The sequence below is a fragment of the Myotis myotis genome, unplaced genomic scaffold (assembly GCF_014108235.1).
Source record: "Myotis myotis isolate mMyoMyo1 unplaced genomic scaffold, mMyoMyo1.p scaffold_m19_p_10, whole genome shotgun sequence".
NCBI classification, from domain to species: Eukaryota; Metazoa; Chordata; class Mammalia; order Chiroptera; family Vespertilionidae; genus Myotis; species Myotis myotis.
In genome coordinates this window covers 23267554-23288425 of record NW_023416314.1, presented here as the reverse complement: position 1 = coordinate 23288425, position 20872 = coordinate 23267554, and the positions used below count along the sequence as shown (strand labels likewise).

The following is a 20872-nucleotide window of genomic DNA, read 5'->3' as shown; positions in this document are numbered from 1 at the left end:
CCAAAAAGGGGCTGCTCCATCAGCAATCAGGACAGAGCTACCCATGTCTTTAGGATACAACACAGACCCCCCTGCCAGCATGGCCAGGCTGCATCAGACACTCAGTGGCCCACCCAACAATTTGCATCCTTTCAGCCAGAACAGAACCCAACCTGACCTTCCCCTCCAGGCACCTCTTCCTCGCTGTTTGCTGTGTGCTGTGAAAAGCATCATTCCAATTAGAACTCTTATTTTGCTGAGACAGACCAATTAACACACCCTTGCTGCCCTCTCCAGATTCTCTGTCTGAAAATGATGTGGTCAAAATGCACAATTTTCCTGGAAGTGATTCACAGCAGGGAGTGGGGGTGGGGTGGGGGAGAAAGCCTCAGAGGAGGTGTGCAGGGGACGGGGCCCAGAGTGGGAGCCCCGGGGACAAACAGCGCCTCTGGCAAAACCAGATACACATCCAGTGGTTAAAGGCTATCATCTCCTTTATTCGAAAAATAAATATTTCACTTTTGAGTCGACATCTTTAAAATCACATTAAGCACAGAGAAGAAATACAGTCCCTTTGGAAATTGCAGACACATGTCGGAAAAGAGTCATGTTTGAAACAATAGGGGTGGGGTGAGCACTGATTCCAACTCATTCATGATCCCGACGCCCCTCCTCTCACCAGGGGGAGCTCCACATGGGTTTTAGGAGAGAAAAAGACACACCCACACACACACACACACACACACACACACCGCTTTGAAGTCTGAAAGGCACATGAAGTGGACCATAAGGTGTATGGCACATTCACTGATAAAACGCTCCCTATTCCCTCCCAAGAAAAGTGGAAAAACTTTAATCAAGTCAAAGAGCAGAGAAGACAGGTGCTCCTGCTCAGAGCTCGGCATCGGGAAAATCTCTGCTGACGCCAGCCATGTTTCCGCGGCTCTCCCCGGCCTCCGGCTCACTCGGTGATGGTGGGGCGCGTGGCCACGTACACGAACACCACAATCAGGAGCACGACCACGGCCAGCGTGGGCAGCACCACCGTGGTGATCTGCTGCCGGGCCTCCTGCATGGCCTGCTTCCGCTCCTTCTTGTCCTTGGACGTCTCCTTCTTGGGCTTCCCTTTGAGCTGCCGCATCTTTCCCAGGGGATGCTAGGCGGGCGTGTCCAGAGAGGGTTTTGAAGAGAGGGCCACACTCCTCCGGTCAAGGCACAGAACCTCCTGCAGAGAGGACAACGATCAAGAACGAATGGAGCGAAAGGAAAGAGAAATCGTCAAGTTAAAGGCAAACGCTAAGCTGGGGAAAATATCTGCAGCTTATAAGGAGTTAAGAACAGCAGAGGTCAGCCTCAGCCCCCCTAAGTGTGGGCGGGCGGGGCGCTGGATCTACCAGGGTAACACCGCCATCAATGGGTCACAGCTGTGCTGAGATAGCGCCTCTCAGCCCCGCTGGCGGCTGAGCAAGGCCCCCGAGTTCCACAGAAACACAATCGCTGCCAAAGCACTCACCTCACTGCCTCCATTCCCCGGAGGGGGGCACACTTCTCCTTTCCGAGGCTCTAACTGCTTAGTCTGCTGTGCTAGATTCCAGTCTCCCCAGCCAAGCTCCAGGATCAAACCGCAGGCAACCTGCAGACTTCAGGCCCATGGCTGACCGCCTGCCCGGTGCCTGATCTCAGGCCAGGGCAGCCTCCCTGGGCCTGAAGAGGGCTTGGGGGCACCAGCTTCTCCCGTCTTCTGTTGGCTCCTTTACCACCCACACCAGCCTCCCAGAGTGGAATCTGGGTCAGCCAATGAACGGAGACGGCGAAGCCTGTGGTCCTGCCACCCACCTAACCCAGGGTTCTCAGCTCAGGGTTCTCGTAGTTCTGTGGCCCAGGGAGGGTGCCTGGGTGGTGAAGCAGTGCAGACAGGGGACTGGGGAGGAATAAAACCCAGGATAACTACAGAGCAACAGGTCTATACAAGTCTGACTCTTAGCTTTAAAAAGCAACAGAGTGCTCGCCCAGCCCATGTGGCTCAGTGGTTGAACATCACCCTATGAACCAGGAGGTCACGGTTCGATTCCCTGTCAGGGAACATGCCTGGATTGCAGGCTCGATCCCCAGTAGGGGGCATGTAAAAGGCAGCCAATCAAATGATTCTCTCATCATTGATGTTTCTCTCCCTCTCCCTTTTTCTCTGTGAAATCAATTAGAGGAAAAATAAATTATGTGTGTGTGTGTGTGTGTGTGTGTGTGTGTGTGTGTGTACTGAGTGGCACAACTCACACCATAGGCCTCGAGAATGCCACAGGTTGTAGCACCACCTGGACACTGGACACTGGAGCCGCAGGCCCTGAGGCCACTGCCTCTACCCTTGGAAACGACGCAGCGGCTGTCACTGCCTCCAGGATGAATTCTGCAGCATCACCAGCTCCCATGCGCACCTGGCCAGCGGAGCCGAGGCCCAGCTGCCCCCAGCCCAGCCTTCCAACCCCCTTCGTAGGAGGAGTGTTTTCTAATCACAAAGAAGGAGTGGGTGTTGGATATGGGGCAGAAAAATGAAGACAAATGTCCGTCCTGCTCTCCCGGGAGACTAGCACGGAGTCAGGAGCTCTCAGAGGCAGAAGAGCAGTTTTGCCACCACGCCTCTAACAACGAGGCTATTGTAACAGGATGCCGTGTGCCCAGTTTGCACTACCAAGGGCAGCGGGGGGCCTGCCCCACCGATGAGGAAGATGACATTGACATCTGACTGACTGTGGGAGGAGGAAGACAGAGTTGGGAAAGGCCTCACACGATACCTTCTTGTGGCGCCAGTGGACCTCTGTATCGTCCAATGAAAAGAGCCCAGGCTAAAGTGATGAATCCGCTTTTACAAATGGGAAATCCATAGCCTTGCCACTGTCACAAAATGAGGGAGTGGCGAGGTCAAAGGTCAAACACACATCTGCCTGACCCCCAAGCCTAAATAGTCCCATCCTTCTGTGCCAGCTGCACATACCTTCCCAGCCCTTTACCCACTGTGGGGCCACGTCATTGCTCACCAGTCCCCGGCAGAGAGGAAGGCAAGGATGAGGCTCACACAGCACCGCCTGGCTTCTTTCCCACCAAACAGCCCAGGCAGGTTGGAGAAAACCCTAGATGAGTCCCAGCTTCCCAACCGCAGCCGCCATCTGGTCACCCCACTGCCTCTGGGTCCCCTAACCAAGGAAATGGAAGATGTCACAGACAGCTGAGTTCTAAGGAAACTCCACCTGTTCTGCCCCCTCCCCCATCAACACTCATGGCAACTAGTCAGCCCTAGACATTCCAACTGGTCCCCAGTATGTGGGGGCAGGGAGGCAGAGAGAAAGTGGGGGAACACATCCTTTCTGATGGAACTATTGTTAAAGTCATAATTTTTCTCCGATTATAGCTTTCCAGTCTTTTTTTCTATATATGTGTATGTGTATGTATAAATGCTGATATATATATGTATATGTGTGTGTATACACACACACACACATTAAATTCTTTATGTGTATTTTTCTCAAATTTAGAGACTATAATGGGATGGGTCCTACTAGGGAAACAGCAGGCGCAGAGGTAAGAACAGGGTCTGAAATCAGGGTTGCGCCTCAGCTCTGCTGGGTCTAGCTGTATGACCTTGGATAAGGCACTTAATCTCTCATGTCCTGACTTTCCTCCTCTGCAGAATGGAGTGAGAAAACCAGCTTGTGGAGTAACTGAAAAAATTATAAAACACGTATGATCTGAAGCATCTAGTAACCTCTGTGGACCAGGCCACACCAGGTGCTCCATAAATGGCACACGGATAGTGCCGATGGGAACCAGGCTTATCAGAGGGATCACTGCGTAAGTTATATAAATGCCTAACCACTCTGCTGTGAACCTAAAACTAATACAATATTGTATGTCCATGGTAATTTTTTAAAATTCTGATTTTTTAAAATAACTAAGTAAGTGGCACATAGTAACTTGCTATCCAGGAAGATGTGTCCAGTGGAGAAGCATCACATGACCCACAGATAATGAAATCTCCCCGTGTTTCCTCCTTTCCCGGGGCAGGTTTGTTCACGGGTCCGATGGGAGAAGAAGCTGGGTTCCAGCTATCGAGGAAAGGTCCAGGACTGCACATCCCATCCAGCTCCCATATCCCAGACCTGCTCACCCAGCACTGCCCAGCAGCCACCAGCCACAAGCCACAGGTGGCATTTATATTGTGGCCACGGTCCAAACTAAGCTGTTTTGCAGTGTGAAGACAGTACAAAAAGAAAAAGAATGTAAAATATCTCGTTATATTTTTTATACTGATTACATGTTGAAATAATTATTTTGGGTATATAGTGGGTGAGATAAAACATATTGTTAAATTAATTTCACCTGTTTTGGTTTTACTGTGTTCCCCTCCCCCAACCCCTCCCCCCCACTTTGTGCATAGGGAAACTGAGGCACACTAAAGTCTAGGTAACTTCTGAAGTCACCAGGTTAGCACATAATGGAACTAAGATGAAAATCTCATTCCAAAACCTGTTCCACCCCCTTTTTTAAATGGGCATATGTCTCATGAAGACCCTGTTTTCACTTCTTTTGGGTATGTACCCAAAAGAGGAATTGCTAGTTGATCCTAATTTTTAAAATTCCCATTCCTCTCCCCCCCTCCCTTTGGTATCTGTCAACTTGTTCTCCGTATCTATGGGTCTGTTCCTGTTTTGTTTATTTATTTTTTAAATTTATTTAGATTCCACATATAAGTGAGATCACATGGTATTTGTCTCTCTCTGACTCATTTCACTTAGCATGATACCCTTTAGGTCCATCCACGTTGTTGCAAATGGTAAGATTTCATTTTTTTATTGCTGAGTAATATCCCGTTGTATATACGTACCATGTTTCTTCATCCATTCATCTACTGATAGGCACTTAGGTTGTTTCCATATCTTGCCTGTTACTAGTAACGCTGCATATATCTTTTTAAATTAAAGGCAAGTTATCTTACCTACAAACTGTAGAGTTATAGTAGAAATTCTATAGCAGAGTAGAAAAAGTTATAGTAAAAAACTACAAAGTAGCTAGCTACCACGTATGCTCACTTCACTCTAAACACAGAAGGAATAACAGTTTTGCAAGATCGTTATTTTTACCCACATTTTACATGAAGAAACTAAGATTCAGAAAAGTATGGTGACTTGCCTGTGATCAAAGACTAGTAGGAAAGCAGCACAGTTTCAACCCCAGTGTAAAGTCATAATAAGCACTCATCTAGTATTTAACGAATGAACAGATGAGGATTTGAACTCAGACCAAATGCCAAAGCCCAGCATTCCTCTTTGTGTGACCCCACTGTACCTCCCAGTCACCCCACAACTAAGAACAGCAGCTATCACTTCCCGATGGCTCACTCACTACCTGTCAGGCTACCGCCCCAAAGCCCTTACAAACACGCAAACTTGACCGTGGCCTTCATCCCATTTTGCAGACCAGGGGACTGAGGCTCAGAGAAGGCCCCAGCTGGCAGTCAGCAGTGCAGCTGGGATTTAAATCTAGTTCAGAAACTCCTCCTCCCACACCACACAGCTGCCTCCAGGTGGCCAGGAACACTGGAAATGACGGGACTAAGAATTAAGAGTCCATACCTGTCTAGCCCATCAGCTCTGGAAGCTACAGACACAGGAAAAGTGTGTGAGAGGGAGCCCAGGCCCTCCTGAGCTGGTCTCCCTTAGCAGCATGCAAAGCCTGGTCCTTACACCCACACCCCTGCCCGGATTCCTGGAAGGTTTTCTTGCATGCCCGCCCCAGGCTGTGCATCAGCCCTGGGTTTATTATTTATTTTTATTTTTTATTTTATTTTTTTAAAGAATAGTTTACTAATTTTTTTTTTAGAGAAAGGGAGGAGAAGAGATAGAAACATCTATCGTCTGCCTTCTGCAGGTCCCCTACTAGAGATTGAGCCTGCAACCCAGGCATGTGCCCCTGACCGAGAATCGAACTGGCAACCTCCTAATGCATGGGAGGATGCCCAACCAACTGAGCCACCTGGCCAGGGCACTGTAGCCCTGGATTTAGAGATGCTCCACATCCTGCTTGACTTGCCAGGTGGGCCAGGCTACTTGAAAGGCCCCAGGAGGTCACAGGCTGTTGAAGGGGTGCCCGCCGAGCACAGTGTGGCCTGGCCTGGTGACAATGTCAAGCGGCTGTGGACTGTGTCAGTTCCCACCCCCACCTCCCCGCACAATCGAAGCAAGTACAGACACCAGATGCAGGTGGAAGCTCCCCCAGAAGACCACCCCCAGGGATGGAGGACGGAGGCTGCCCACGGACTCTCCCTGCCATCCTCTCCTAACTGCCACAGCTCGCCTGTCTTCAGAAAAGGCAGCTGAAGGTGCTCCAAGAAAACAGGCATTTTTCTCGTACTTTCAAATCAGGAACTCAAAGGAATAAACACCACACAAGAACGTCTATGTGGGAGGGTCTCTCCCTTCTCTTCTCGTAGCTGCATCTGCATCATCAGAGCGTGAGCGTTCGAAGGGCTGGACTGCTCCACGCTCCGTGCGAGGAGCCTGGGAAGCTGCCCTGGGTTCAGGGAAACATAAATCGTGTGCTTGAGAGAGAGCAGCGGCTCTGCGGTTCATCAAGTGTGCTGGCTTCCCTGTATGTCCCCGGTATGTGGCCATAATGGGCCTGTGATCACTTCACTCCAGTCTGCCGCAGAAAGTGGGGGCAGGGGGCGGGCAGGCAGCCGGGAAAATTGTGCAAGATGGGACTCCGGATACCTACTAAGCACCTGCTGATAACATGAACGCCTTCCCCAGGAACACAGACATGAACAAACAGTGACAGCCACAGGCAGGCCAGCTCCAGGGCCGCCCCCTGCTGACCAGCCTCAGAGGTGGGGGCGGGGGCTCACGAACTGACAACTAGTGGGGGGATCAGAGCTACAGACAGACAGAAGCCGACGGACACCAACACACGTGCACTTACTTCTCTCACCACGGGCAGAAGGAAGAAGAAAATGGGTAATGTCGTGTCAGCAGAACCAGCTACTCCTAAGTAAAAAACCTGAGAAGATGAAAGAACCTTTGGGTAGGTTGCTAATTACACATCAAAAGCTAAGGTTCTCAATAAGTTAGATCGCATTGCTTCGGCACACTGGGGTTTATAAAGTGCTTCCCGTGCATTCGTTTCATCTTCACAGCAACCCTGCTTGTTATGTGCTGTTGTCCTTATTTAACAGGAAAAAGGAGAATACAGAGCAATTAAGCTCCTGTCGGGGCTCCAATCCCCGTCCTGGCACTTCTAGGATCTGGGCCCTGAGCAAGTAACTCAACCTCTCAGACCTTCGAAGCCTCTGTCTGTACAAACACCTATCCTTCAAATACTTTTTCAGCGTCTATGTCAGGGAACATGCTGGGGATGCAGCTATGAACAAGACAGGCAAGAGGTTGCCTTCGTGCAGTTTACAGGGAATGGGGGAAGACGGACAGCTGACCAATGAATAGAATACGTGTCAGATGACGCTGTGTGCTGCGGAGAAAGTAAAGGGGGGCGCTTTCAGAGGCTGTCAGTTTAGAGCAATCAATCAAGGAAGGCTTCGTGAGAAAGTGACACTGCACCAGAGACTCGAAGGAAGCGACAGGTGCCGATTCCTAGGAGGGCGGGGCATGTGCAAAGGCCCTAAGGCAGCGCCCCCACTCCAGCCCCAGCACATCTGAGAGGCAGCACTGGAGAGGGCAGAGGGCAGCCTTTAGAAGTGAAGACAGTGGGAGCAGGCGGAGGGCAAGATGGTGGCCACCAGAGGGCTCTGCTTGTATCTAAAACTGAACATTGTCAAGACTATACATGGCAGAGGGGCAAGGCTGAGGCCAGAAGTCAGTGAAGATGCTAATGAATGAATGACTCAGGTGACATATGGTAGCTTGTGTCGGGCAGGGGCAGGTATGGTGAAACGTGGTCAGAGACTGAGTGCACGCTGAAGGCAGAGTCAGCCTGAGTTACCAGCAGGCTGGAACTGGAGTGTGAAAAAGGAAGGCAGACTAAGGCTCTGTGTGCTGAAAGGCTCTATGTGTGGAAGCCTGGAGGTGCCATTCAGGGAGCCGGGGAAGGTGCAAGGGGGTGGGGTGGGAAGCATGGACACGTCAGGTGTGAGATCCTATTGGACGTCCTGAGCAGAGCAGCCAACACTGAGCAGGCAGTTGGAAGACTGAGTTGGTTCAGGGAGATGGCTGGGCTGCAGGCAGGAACGTAGGAGCTGTCGATGCTGAAAGCCTAGGCCGGTGAGTGAATGCAGACAGAGAAAGGGGCGGGGCCCAAAGCCCTGGTGCAATCTAACGTTTAGATCTTGGGAAGTGGAGTCAGGAAAAGAGGCTAAAAAGATGTGAACGGAAGAAGGAGCTGCCCATTGGACATGGCCACGTGCGGGTGATGGTAACCTGAGAGAACAGCTTGGTGGAGAGGAGGGAGGGGAAGATGTGAGTAGGTCTTAGAGTGGGAAGGAGCAGAGAGAATGGAGACCACAAGCAGGCAACTCCTCTCAAGATAGGACTCGGAGGTTGAGAGTCTACACGGAAATCCCAGTTCTGCCATCTATCAGCTCGGTGACCTTGGGCAAGTCACTTCATCTTTCTGTGCCTCAGATTTCTCATCTGAGAAATGGGGACAATAATCATACCTAGTGAAATGATACATGAGAATAACGCCTGGTACACGTGAAATACTATGTGCTAGTTGCCATCATCACCCATCACCATCACCATTACAATCACACGTCACTTCATGACGGGAATAAGTTCTGAGAAATGTGTCCTTGTGTGAGCACCATACAGCGCACTTACACACCTAGATGGCGTAGCCCACTGCCCACCTAGGCTCAATGGTGTAGCCACTGCTCCTAGACTCCAGCCTGTGCAGCATGTTACTGCGCTGAACACTGTAAGCAATTTCAATGCGTTGCACAACATTACAAAGGCTATGACATCACCAGGCAACATAAATTTTTCAGCTCCATTATAAGCTATGGGACCACCGTTGTACATGTGGTCCATCACTGATCAAAACATTATTGGGTAATGCATCACACTACTATAAAAATAGGCTCAGACACAGAACATGAGGGCAAGTGTTTTGTGTGTTTGGGCGGTTACAGAATGTGTGCATTGGAGGGAAAATGGACCAGGAGAAGGAACTGATGGGGAGAGAAGCACCAGCTGGGACTGGCCCTGCACCGGGGCCCGATGTGGCCCCAGAGCTTAAGTGTCCCGTCCCAGGAATCCCCTCCCCCCACAGCCACCTTCCCATCCCCAACACACACAGGGACTTCAGGATCTGAAACTCTGCAGGGCTCTCAGTTCTGCTCCTTCCGCCCCTCCCTTTTCAGTTCTGGTTACTGTCACATTTCTCAGGCCAAGATGTGACGAGATGACACCTCTCCTGCTTGTCTCGGAGAACAAAGAAGCCGTGTGAGTGCAGGCTGGTCCCCACTCCACGCTCCTTTCAAGAACCCGGGCAGAGGAGGCCCTTCCAACCTCCAGGAAACCCTGCTTTCCAGGGACCTGCCCTGCAATTGCACAGAGCTCCCGAGGTGCTCAACCACCAGCTCCTCGCACTGAAGAACGGTGGGGAGGCAGACAGAGCAGGGCCTTTGATGGATCTTGTTATTTAACCCCAACAGCCCACTGCTCTTCTTCATAGAGGCGTTTCAGAGTTAAATGAATAGTGATCCAACCCCCAGCACAGCAACTTCATTTTAATTAGTTGACCTGAAGCAAGTTCAACCATGGAAAGGACAAAGATGACGACTAAACAGAAATGAAGCAACTTGAAATTCCTGTGAGAGGGTCCAAAACAGCGGCTTTTTAAATAGTTATAATGCACAGATAAAGTTAACAGTAGCACACACCACACGAACCGAAACCCATGTTTTACCAAGGTAACATGCAAGCTGACGATGCGCAACACTCCGATCATCTTTCCTATTTTGTTTTATTTCACCAGGAAAAAAAATTGCCAGTTGCAATCGACTAAAAGAGATTTCACAATCAGTTGATGGGCTGTGACCTGCAGTTGATAAATAATGGGTTAAGAAGACTTACCCCCATGAAGGGTTACTAAATGGTAAAGTCATGTTCCCAGAAAAAAAACTGTAGAAACACTCAGTCACAAGATCTGCATACCAAAAGGAACATTAATCACATGCGGAAGAAGTGTTCAGATCAGGTATGCTCAGAAGACAAGGTGAACAAAGGGGGCAGAAGTTACAGGGAGCGAGACTGGATTGCATTTTGGGTAGGGAGCTTCCCATCTCTAGGAGAAACCAAGAGACTAATGGGATGCTGTAAAAGGGATTCAGGAATCAGAGGGAAGAGGTGGACCCAAGAGTTACTGAAGATTCTTTCCACCCTGACATCTTCTCTACCTTGATGAATAACAGGCTGTTATGAGGATGAAATGGAAAGAATGTATGTGAACGCGCTCAGAGAAGTCACAAGCCTTTCTAAGTACTGGCATTCCTTAAATGGCAACCTTTTATCCAAACCTGTAGGTTCCTTCAAGTTCACCTGCTATTCAGTTAGGTATTTAAGACAGCAGGTACTGAAAGTAAGCGTCATTAATTTAGCACGTTGTTAACAACAGCTCAACTCTGTGACAGCTCAAGACCAAGACAGGGTTGGGTGGCGATCTGGTGAAAACATGCATACTAGGCAATTGTATGTGCTGGTTTTCTTAAGGTGATGCTTTGCTAACTTTTCCATCTCAAATATGGCAGAAGTGAGTGACCACTCATCCCTGGAGGCCAGGTCTGAAGCAGATTCACTGCAAGAATAAAATTTCCTTTGCCTCCTCTTTTATCTTAAAAACGTCAAGCAATGGCACAGAACATTAGCCCTTGTTTGCTTTCCGTGTGATTGGCACGGTGACAGAGGCTGCGCGGCTCTCACTGAATGCTGACAACATGGTCCCCGTGCCACAGGCTCTCCTGCGTCACAGGCTCCCAGCTTAAAAGGCAAGAAACGAGGACCGCAAAGCAAGTGAGTGTGGGACAGATTCAAGCCCAGAAGTCTGGTTCCAGAGCCCTGCTCTTAGCCACCAAGCTTTGTCGGATTCCCCTCTAACAAACACTCACATCTGTTTCAATATAAGGGTTATTTCTCCCAAATCGCTGGGTGAAACGCGACCCTGGAGGAAGATGCGCACACTCACGCCGGGGCTCTGCCTGCGTAGGGTGGGCACCCCGGGAGTAGAGACCCACTGCTCTCCCAGGCCCCACCGCCTGTCCTTGCTGCTATGGCCAGGCCTGAGCTGACGGCCCCTTTGCTCCCAGACACGTACCTCCGTCCTCATGTTCTATTTGGCAGGGTCGTCATTAAAAACCTAGATATCACAAGCGATGGCTGTTTATGGCATCTTTAAAATGAAAAATTCAGCTCTAAGCCCAATTACAGCAAGTTAATTACAGAGCCTGGCGGAGGGCAGACATACGGAGAAAGAGTAAGTTAATGGCTGCATCATCAAACACAAGCCACCACCTCACGCACTCAAGAACATACATCTGGGTCTTCACAAACAAGGACGCTGGGGACACCCTCATAGAGCAATGGTCAGTCGCAGAAAGAGGCGGACACGCTCACTCATCCATTCATTTATTCAACAATGCTGGGACTAGCTCATCACACAGTCATTCACATGCCAATTCATTCATTCAGTCACCCACAGAGCGCCGACCACATGCCAGGCACAGACGAACCTGCAGTGAATATTCAGACTGATCAACCGACGCTCCATCAGATCAGTCACTGATTCAGCAAATACAGGACAACCGTGATGCGTGAGGACTGTCCTGGCAGTGGGGATGGAATAATGAACAACACAGAGTCCCTGCTCTGAAGGAACACGCGTGCCAGCAGAGGGAGACGGGCAGAGACAAATAAATATGTAGTATGTCAAGGAGTGAAGTGCTGTGAAGAAACACAAAGCAGCATAAGGTGACAGAGGAGGGGGCTGTAATACAGAGAGTGTTACAAGGGACCGCATCTCTGATTAGAGAGCAGAGGCCGGAAGGAAAGGCAGGAGGAAGCCTGGAGCAGACGAGGGGAAGAGGGGCCCTCGGCCGACTGGGACATGCTGCTCATGTCCAGTGAGTGAGAGAAGAGCAGAGGAGGCCAGGAGATCCTTCCAAAAAGGACTCTACAGTCCACCGGCGAACGTCTCAAAGCTTCCACCACAGGCCTTGACTGCTGCCAAAATTAAAATATTCTGCAAAAAGCAGACAGTAAACTGAGCTGCTATCAAATCCAACTTACACAGCAGCTTGTCTCTGTTCTCGAGTCTCCACAGGGTTGATTTTGGGGGAAGGGAAGGAGAAGCACCCCATCAGACAATGCACTTGGCTGTTGAAATTGAGTGTCACTGAGTGGTAAGTATGTGGCTTTTATTTCAATGCCACCTCTTTTTGCTGAAACTTAAGCTGGTTTACCAAACGGAACAAACATACGGATGGTTTGGGCAAAGGGCACAGAACAAGAAGGCTTCTGACCACTGAAGACAAGGTCGACTGATTCTGCCAGGCCCAGGGAGTCCCCAGGTCAACAATGAGCTAGGTCCCGAAGACCACTGCTGCTGCTAAGGCAAACCCAGTCACGCAATGGCCCCTTTGAGAGGGGGTCTCCGAGCCACCTTCAACTCCGCCTTCCACCACTACACCTGCCACCCCCCCTACTTACCCACCACAGCCCCATTCTAGAGGCTGTATTCTCCCTCTGTACTGATTCCAGATTCCACATCCCACCCCACCTCCCGATGAAATAAATGCTGCAGACACACATGCACTCCGAACTCCAAGCCTGCATGCTCTCCCTGCCCTCAATGAGGTCCTCAATGTCTCTCCCCACATAGCCTCCTGCCTCCAAACTCCTCAATCTTCAGAAGGAATGACTCCACTTAAACCCTCTGTGATGTTAGCCCTAACTAAGAAGCCTTCAGTGGCCCCCAGTGCCAACAACAGTGCAGACTTGGCCTGGCCTTCCAGGCCCTGTGTGCCAAGCCCAGCCCTGTCAAGCAGTGGGACTTCTGCATGTAGAGGTAGAACAAGTCAACGTGTGCCTATGACCACATCTCTTCATCTTGGCTGGCTTTATGTATTCACACCACTGAGAAAACTCCCCTGGTCCCCTCAGTCAAAATTAATTGCCCTTTTGCCCTCTTATGCCTTTAAAATAGGCCCTTCGTCTGTTCTGCCTGTTTAAAGAGTTGATCACCTTTTGCCCACCTTCCCCACTAGTATTTGCTGAATGACATAAGCCTGTTCCTCTTACTAATGTTTGGGCGTTTCCCAGACGCTTCCCCTCTCCCATATTCCCTACATCAAACTGTTCCCCAAGTCCTCCAGTCCCTTACCCTAAACATCTTCCAAACATATCCCCTCAGCCCCATCCCCACCACCCCTAGGTCAGGCCCTCATCTTTGTTCATGAGGATTCTGTAACAGCCTCCCCACCTTACCTTTCCACTGTCTTGGGCCCTAAATAGTACAAACATTTCTTTTTCTTTATGTTTTTATTGGTTTTAGAGAGAGAAGGGAAAGGGAGAGAGAAACATGGATCGGCTGCCTCTTGCACAACCCCTACTGGGGATAGAGCCAACAATCCAGGCACGTGCCCTGACTGGAAATTGAACTGGCAACCTTCTGGTGCATGGGATGACGCTCAACTGGCCAGGCAGTACAAGCATTTCTAAATCCTTCTAAAATCACTGCCCATGAAGGCAGGGCAAAGGATACTACAACCTGTTCATTCCACACACTTTTCCTTACCAACAAAACAGAATGTAGTAACCATCGTGAAGAATCGCTGTAGAGATGGATGCAGGAGATGTATACATTTTCTCTAGCAAAGGGGTAGAGATGACTCATTTAAACCTCTTATGTGTTTAAAGTCTAGTTATTGGAACTTCTTAAGTGAAAACACATCCCTGTTGTAAATATCTTCACACTTCCAGGTTAACAACCAACCAAGCCATGCTAAACTGATCATTAGAAAGCCAAGCTAACAGTTACTGACAATTAAATATCTGGATTCTTAGCAATAAAAAATTGTCAGAAATTCAAGATGGCATTAGAGCACTGTTTCCGACCCCCAGGAACCCCAAGGGCCTGTGCTCCATAGGACCCTGAAACACACACTGCCGGGCCAGGCGAGGCCGCTGAACTCCCAGTGAAATATGGAACACAGTCATCCATACACTCCAACAGGGCAGTCATTTACCACCAATCACATTTCAGGAACTTTTAATAACGTCTCTGTAATTACTGGTAGGTGGCCCGCAGTCATACCTTGAACCTGGAAGTCTATGGAATTTTGAGTCTCACACCCATAGAAATTGATAAAAGAACCTGCGTGTCTGAATCGGATCACCATTCTCCTGCCATTTGGGAGAAGCCTTAAAAGTAGAGACCGAGCCCACAGAACCCCTGCCGTAAAAGACAAATCAGATCCAGTGACGACTCAGGGGAAAATTCCACAGGGACCTTCGCTGCACCATCTGGCCCCTGCTTGCCCTCCAGCCCCCACCCCACCCCACCTTCCATGGTGTGGTCACAGCAGCCCTCCAGGCAGCAATCTAGGCACAGCCCGCTCCTGCTGACTCCCACCCAGCCTCTGTCCGTGCAGCTCTCTGAAATGCCCTGTTCTACCTTTCTCCCAGTCCCTCCTTCCACTTAGCAAGCTCTTCATTCAAGACCTATCTCAAAGGTCACATGCCTTAGAAGCATTTCACGACTTCCCACTCCCCAAAGTGAGTGAAGTTTCAGCCCTCTGCTCTGTGACCAACTCCACCACAGTGCGTGTCACGCAGTATTAAGCTCACCCTGCCTGGTATTCCCACTACAGTCTTGGCTTGTAACTCATCAGAGTGACCCACCAAACTGGTAGCATAAAAGGTTTCTAATTCAAGGTCATAGAAAAGTTGTCTGCCTTTGAGGCCATCAAATATGAAGCTGAAAACTCAGTATTCCCATTCATTACCTTGAATGAAAGGCTTGAGGAGAATGGGGAGCATCACTCAACTAAGAACTTCTGTTTCAGGTGTGTATTTGTGTATACATCGCTCCACCAACACACAAAAGAATAGCTCAAGAGTAAATAAGGAAAGCAAACAGGTTTCAGGATAGGAGATATGTGTCTAAAAAGGAAAGCTGTGTACTAATATTTAGTGTGTTTCTTATTTCCCCTGTTGAAATCGGTCTTTTCTTCTACCAGCCTGGAGCAAGTTTTATTCATGATTGCCTAAGCTAAAATACTGCACACATTTTTATATCAAAATATTTCGAGGAGAGTGCTACTTGGAAAGTCGCAAGGGTGTTATAATTTTAGTTGATTACATATTGGTTATTCACTTATTCATGATCCAAATGAAATAGTGGTCCACCTTTGTGTTGTAAGAGTTGATATTCTGGGATTTGGAGGAAGAAATCACTCCCTGTACCATTTCCCAGGACACAACATCCATTCTAAGTATACCTTCATGAGCAGTTATTCTACTGCATTTGGAAAATGAAAGCCATTGCTATCTGCCCAGGAAGTCAGCAGTGAAACGGAGAAAATCTTACAAGCCACTTCAGTGTGGTGTCAACAGTGCTGTGGGACCTCCAGCCAGGTCTGGGCCCCAGACGGTGCCGTCTCTCCATGGGCCATGCTGGGAGTAGGGGATTCGTCCAAGAGCAGGAGGTGGTCACTAACAGGGTTAACAAAGGGGGTGAAATGATGTGACGAGTACTTGTAGAGATCTCTCTGGGTCCAAAGTGCTGAACGGAATGGAGGGAAAGTGGAAGCAGAGCAGCCAGTTCAGAGGCCTTTGTGGTCACCGAGGCAATGACTCTGTCGTACTTGGGAGGTCGATGTGGAGGGCAGCAGATGCATTTCAGAAGCATCCCTAGGACTTGGTGATTTGGAGGAAGAGAAAGGTGAGTGACTCCCCAGTTTCTGGCTTGAAAAAGCAAGTTAACAGCTGTGCACCTTAATGAGATTGGGGGGGGGGGGGGCGTGTCTGGAAAGGGGTTGTGGTAGGAGGAACCAAGAGTAAATATTTAGACTCATTAAGCTTGAGATGCCCATGAGATATACAAGTTTGCTAACTGATACAAAAGGTATCAAAGTGCTACATACTACAGAGGTGACATGTGGAGGGGTGGATTCCTGGGGCCATTCTTACTGGTGGCCCTTCCTGACCTCCTCTCACGGTGTTCCAACGTCCACCTGTATGCCAGCCAAGGGGAGGTACACATGAGGAGCTTACGGGACCAAACTCAGCCAGGACACGCGCAGGCCCGCCTCTATGATGGCCTTCAGTAGTAATGCAGATACCAGCTTTGGGGCTAAGAAAACAGTAACTTCTTGCTGTAAAATGGTATTTGCATCACACCACAATTGGAAATAAAAAATGTAAGCTATTTTCTTCAATTACAAGCATCATAGTAGGTTTGCTGATTTCTTGATACTGATGTTTTTAAAGTAGCGCCAGTAGGTTCTTGGTATCTAGTCCTGCACCCTGATAAGTACACCATTTCAAGTACCACCCTGTTTGGGGTTCCAAGTTAGAGTCTCCCCTAGGAAAATCTAAGGTGGCATCAGATGCAGAGGGAGGTCTCTCTCCACAAAAAGCCCAGAGAAGCCGGCCTGTTGTAGGAAAACAATGACTCACTGCAATCCCATGCTGTTCCCAGTTAATACGCCTCCTTCTGTACCAGAGCCTGTCTCCTATCATGACGAGCCTAGTTTCCAATTCCCCCATCAGAGGACAAACCAAAATGTCATTCGACAATCTGCTTTCTAATTAAACGTTGAGCCATTTTTATAAAGTCACAATTAACTAAACAATCCCACATGGCCATAGAGCAGTGAGCTGCCGCCTTGATTGATGGGACCACTTGCAATGATTGAAAGGAGAAGGGAGGGAAAGAACATCATGAGATACAGCCAGATTAAGCTGATCAAACCTCTCTTAGCGTCTTCCCGTTCACTCATAGAGTAACACAGGGCAGCATTAACGTAAATTCATTAAGCTTCCTGCATTTCAGTGAGCCCTACCAAAAATAAAACTTACCAGACTGACTAGAAGGTCTTGGGAGCAAGATATCCACAGACATCTACTTACTCAAGAAAGCAGCCTGGCTGGGGTTTGGGGCGACACCAGGGTCAGACTGCAACTCCCAACAGATCCAGGCTCCCCTCCCCAAAAGGAACAATGAGGGTGAGTAAGAGACAGGTGAGAGACAGAGTCAGGTTCTGTGACGGCAGCGGGGGCTTCCACGTAGAAGGACCAAGGTGGTAAGATGGTGCAGAGGAGAGAAATACCCAACTCCATTCACACTGATGACGTGACCTCATGTAAGACACTGAGCTGCTGAGTCTGTTTCCTGCCTGAACACGAGAAGTGACCATTTGTCCTGCCTGTTGGCTAGGGCTGGTGGAAGAAGCCCCTGTAAAAGGGGAAGAACTCTACAGCTATGAGAGACAACCGCTGGTTACTGTTAGGTAGGACAGGCTGGGACAAGTCCTCAAAGACGATGGTAACCGAGAAAACTAGTAGAATTGGTAAGGAATGTCTCTGGGACACTTAACAAGCGCAGTAAACAGTCTGAAATTAGGAAACTGCTGACACATTCATTTATGCAAAAATGTTTGGAGCAAGGAAATGGGTTAAAATGCAATCGTCCATTGATTAAAGCAGCTTGAAGAGCATATGGATGGATAGATGCCGACAGATAAGAGGACCAAACCCCAACCTCGCACAAGGCCCATTCACCACCAGCCACAGGGAGGTGGAGGCAGGCGGGGAGCCAGGCTCCTGCGGTCACTGGTTTCCTGACCTTCCTGTCACCTCCCTTCCCTTCCAGCTGCTGGATTATGGCTCTTAACATGGGCTCAAATTGCCCATGAAAAAGAAAAATCAGATACAAAAGCTTTCCTCTGAGCTTCATTTCACCAATAGTCAAAACACAAAGGAAAACTAGAGAAGATTAGCAATTTCTGATGAAAGTTCAAAGAACAGAACCAACGTGAGAACGAGTGGAGAGGTGGAGGTACAAAGGGAGCCCACACAGGAGCTGACAGTCTAGCTGGCAGGAGGCTGATTCACTGTTTACTCAATAAACGTTTATGGAGCATCTACTACGTCCCAGGCACAATTCAGGTCTGCCCCTGAGGAGCTTACTGGAAAAACACACAAACAGGCAACTATAATCAAGTTGGAAATGCCAGGATGGGGAGGTCACAGAGGAGGAGCCCCGACACTCAGCACAGCTGTGGGAGAAGAACAGTCAGAGGAGGGGCACAAAGAAAACGTGAGGCCCATACAATACATGTTGGTAAGAAGGAGACATTATTATGGGGTTTCAAAGGCAGAGGAATCACTGCCAGCAGGAAGGAACCAAAGAGCCTTCATTTCCAGGGAGGCAGCATTTGAGAAAGGCCCTGAGGGATGGAGGGACGTGCCAGGCAGAGAGGAGGGGTGAAATAAGACATCCAGAACCAGGCATGTCTGAGGAACGACAGGGATAGGATCCCTCCCCACACGTGTGTTTCCCTGAGAAGAGAACCTGAGTAGATATGAATTTACGTCTCCTTACCTTTTCTTCAACTTCAAGAACTGCTGTTTCAATACTTTCAGCAAACCGATTTCCAGCAGAGGTGACCTGAGTTATTCCTGTTGAGAAATCAGAAGAAGAGGTATAATAGGTTTGGAGGGCTACCCTTCCACACACCCGATTTTTGGGACATCCCCCAAGTCCATGCTGAGAGGGCGATCACATGGCTCCCCTCCCCCAATTGATCGAGTTGGGGGGTGGACATATCACCATCAGCCGCACTGCCCCCTTCCCTCCTTTGAGAATAAAGACTTGCAAACTCAGGCACACAGTAGTGAGCCCTGATTCAGGGAAACAGACACGACACACACACACACACACACACACACACACGCACACGCACACGAGATGAGCAGGACCGCGCAGCCCTGAGTCAGAGGGGCCTTCCTGCTCCAGCTCCCAGCAGGCGGTCAAGCTTTGCTCCCTACAACTCCCAATATTCCTACAACAAACCCTCTACTAACCCAAGCTGGTGCCATGGCATCGCTTTTCCCTGCAACCAAAAATCACTGACTTAAAAATAAGAGATCTGGGTTGAGACTAGAAAAATAAACAAAAGTAGAGGGTTAAGAAAAAAGGCTTATGAAACAAAGCCTTGGAAAAAATAAAAGATGAGAGAGTGACCAGGGCCTCAACCTCCGTCCCATAATATCTGACAGGAAAGAAAGAGGCCCAGAGAACAGACCCAATAAATAATTCATAAAATCCCAGCAGTGTTTAATATTAAGACGGAAGCCCAGATACTGGAGAAAAGGGACTCCTAATATGGGCGTTATCCATAACAAAACAAAATAAATAAAAATTTCATAGAAAACACAAAAAGGTGAGAGACTGAAAAGTGCCCACAGTAAGCAAGGAATAATTGAGTAACTATACAATGCCCATCGTTACTAAAATAAGAAGTGTAATAACCCAGTCTTGATTCATTGTGCTGCCCTTTTTTTTCTTTGTCTTAAACAATGAATATTTTATTTGCTCATTATTTAGTAGGTCAGCAATGAGTGCTGGGCTCAGCCGGTTGGTTCTTCTTCTGCTCTTGCCTGGCTACAATCACCTGGTGATTCAACTGCGCTGGATGGTAGACCAGATGCTGGTGTCTGGTACTAGCTGTTTGTGTTGCCTTTAGAGTCTATTAGTAAATGTGAACATTTCTTTCCTGAGATCTTTAAAGATTTATCTCCTTGCTATAGGTTTCCGTTAGCACTTGAGTTAGTCAACCATGAACTGACCTTACTATAGGGCTTCAAGAATCTAGGCTCTTCGAGTGCCCTCCTGTACTGGAGTGATGATTTTGGTCAAGTTCAGGGATTAAGGTGTATGAAAGGGAAGGGTGGGGGCAGGGCTGGAAAGGAGAAGGTTCTCCAGGGGGCCCTGAATGCCAAGTTAAGTTGGATGGACTTTATTCAAGCAGCCTAATAGTCAAAATGACTGTAGTCCAATCCCACACTCGCTACGTGATAACTACCATTCAGGAAATGTAGAAAGTTAAAATTGGACTGCAGACAGAAAATAACACCCAAACCACAAGGACTAAAGCAGTCAAATGAAAATTAAGTGGACAGCAAGCAATGACCTTTACCCCTTGACAGGATCCTTCACCTGCTGCTGTTGGCTCATTAGCTGCAGCAGAGGCTTTGCAAGTTTCCCCTGGTTTCTGGGCCTTCTAAGAGGCTCCCTGGAGCATCCACTCTCACTCAGCAGGGTACAGAACAGTGACAGGGACACCAGCTGGCCTACAGAACAGGCAGCAGGACAGCTCTCCTGTCTGCTCACCCCAGACCCGGCCCCTGGAGGCTGCTGCCACATCCCATCTATCCACTGCAAGCAGCAGAGGCACCGTGCTCTAATCTCAGTCCTACCACTTCCTCTCTGGGCCTCATTCATAAAATGAAGGAGATCGGTGGTACTCCAAGGGTGGTCTGCAAACCAGTGCCACTCTCCAACTCTGCTGCTGGTTCACAAGTACAGAAACAGAGAGCCTTCGAAGCTTTTATAGCATACTAGAGGCCTGGTGCAAGAAATTTGTGCACTCTGGGGCGGGGGGGGGGGGGGTCCCTCAGCCTGGCCTGTGCCCTCTCGCAGTCCGGGAGCCCTCTGGGGATGTCCAACTGTCGGCTTAGGTCCGCTCCCTTTTAGGAGCGGGCCTAAGCCGACAGTTGGACATCCTTAACGCTGCTGTGGAGGCAGGAGAGGCTCCTGCCACCACAGCTGCACTTGCCAGCCATCAGCCCGGCTTCTGAACTGAGCGTCTGCTCCCTGGTAGTCATTGTGC

The 20872-nt window shown here is 49.1% G+C and overlaps 1 long non-coding RNA gene across 5 annotated transcripts in view; it reads right to left on the bottom strand.

Moving 5' to 3' along the window:
* Nucleotides 1–450: 450 nt before the first annotated feature.
* The window catches only part of LOC118664526, a 57322-nt gene continuing 36900 nt past the window's right edge, over nt 451–20872 (bottom strand). For all 5 annotated transcript variants that reach the window (XR_004970348.1, XR_004970349.1, XR_004970347.1 and 2 more), the window contains exons 2-3: nt 18583–18659; nt 451–1204 (exon numbers count right to left, since the gene is read on the bottom strand). This is a non-coding gene — a long non-coding RNA (uncharacterized LOC118664526). The remainder of the gene's footprint in view (nt 1205–18582; nt 18660–20872) is intronic.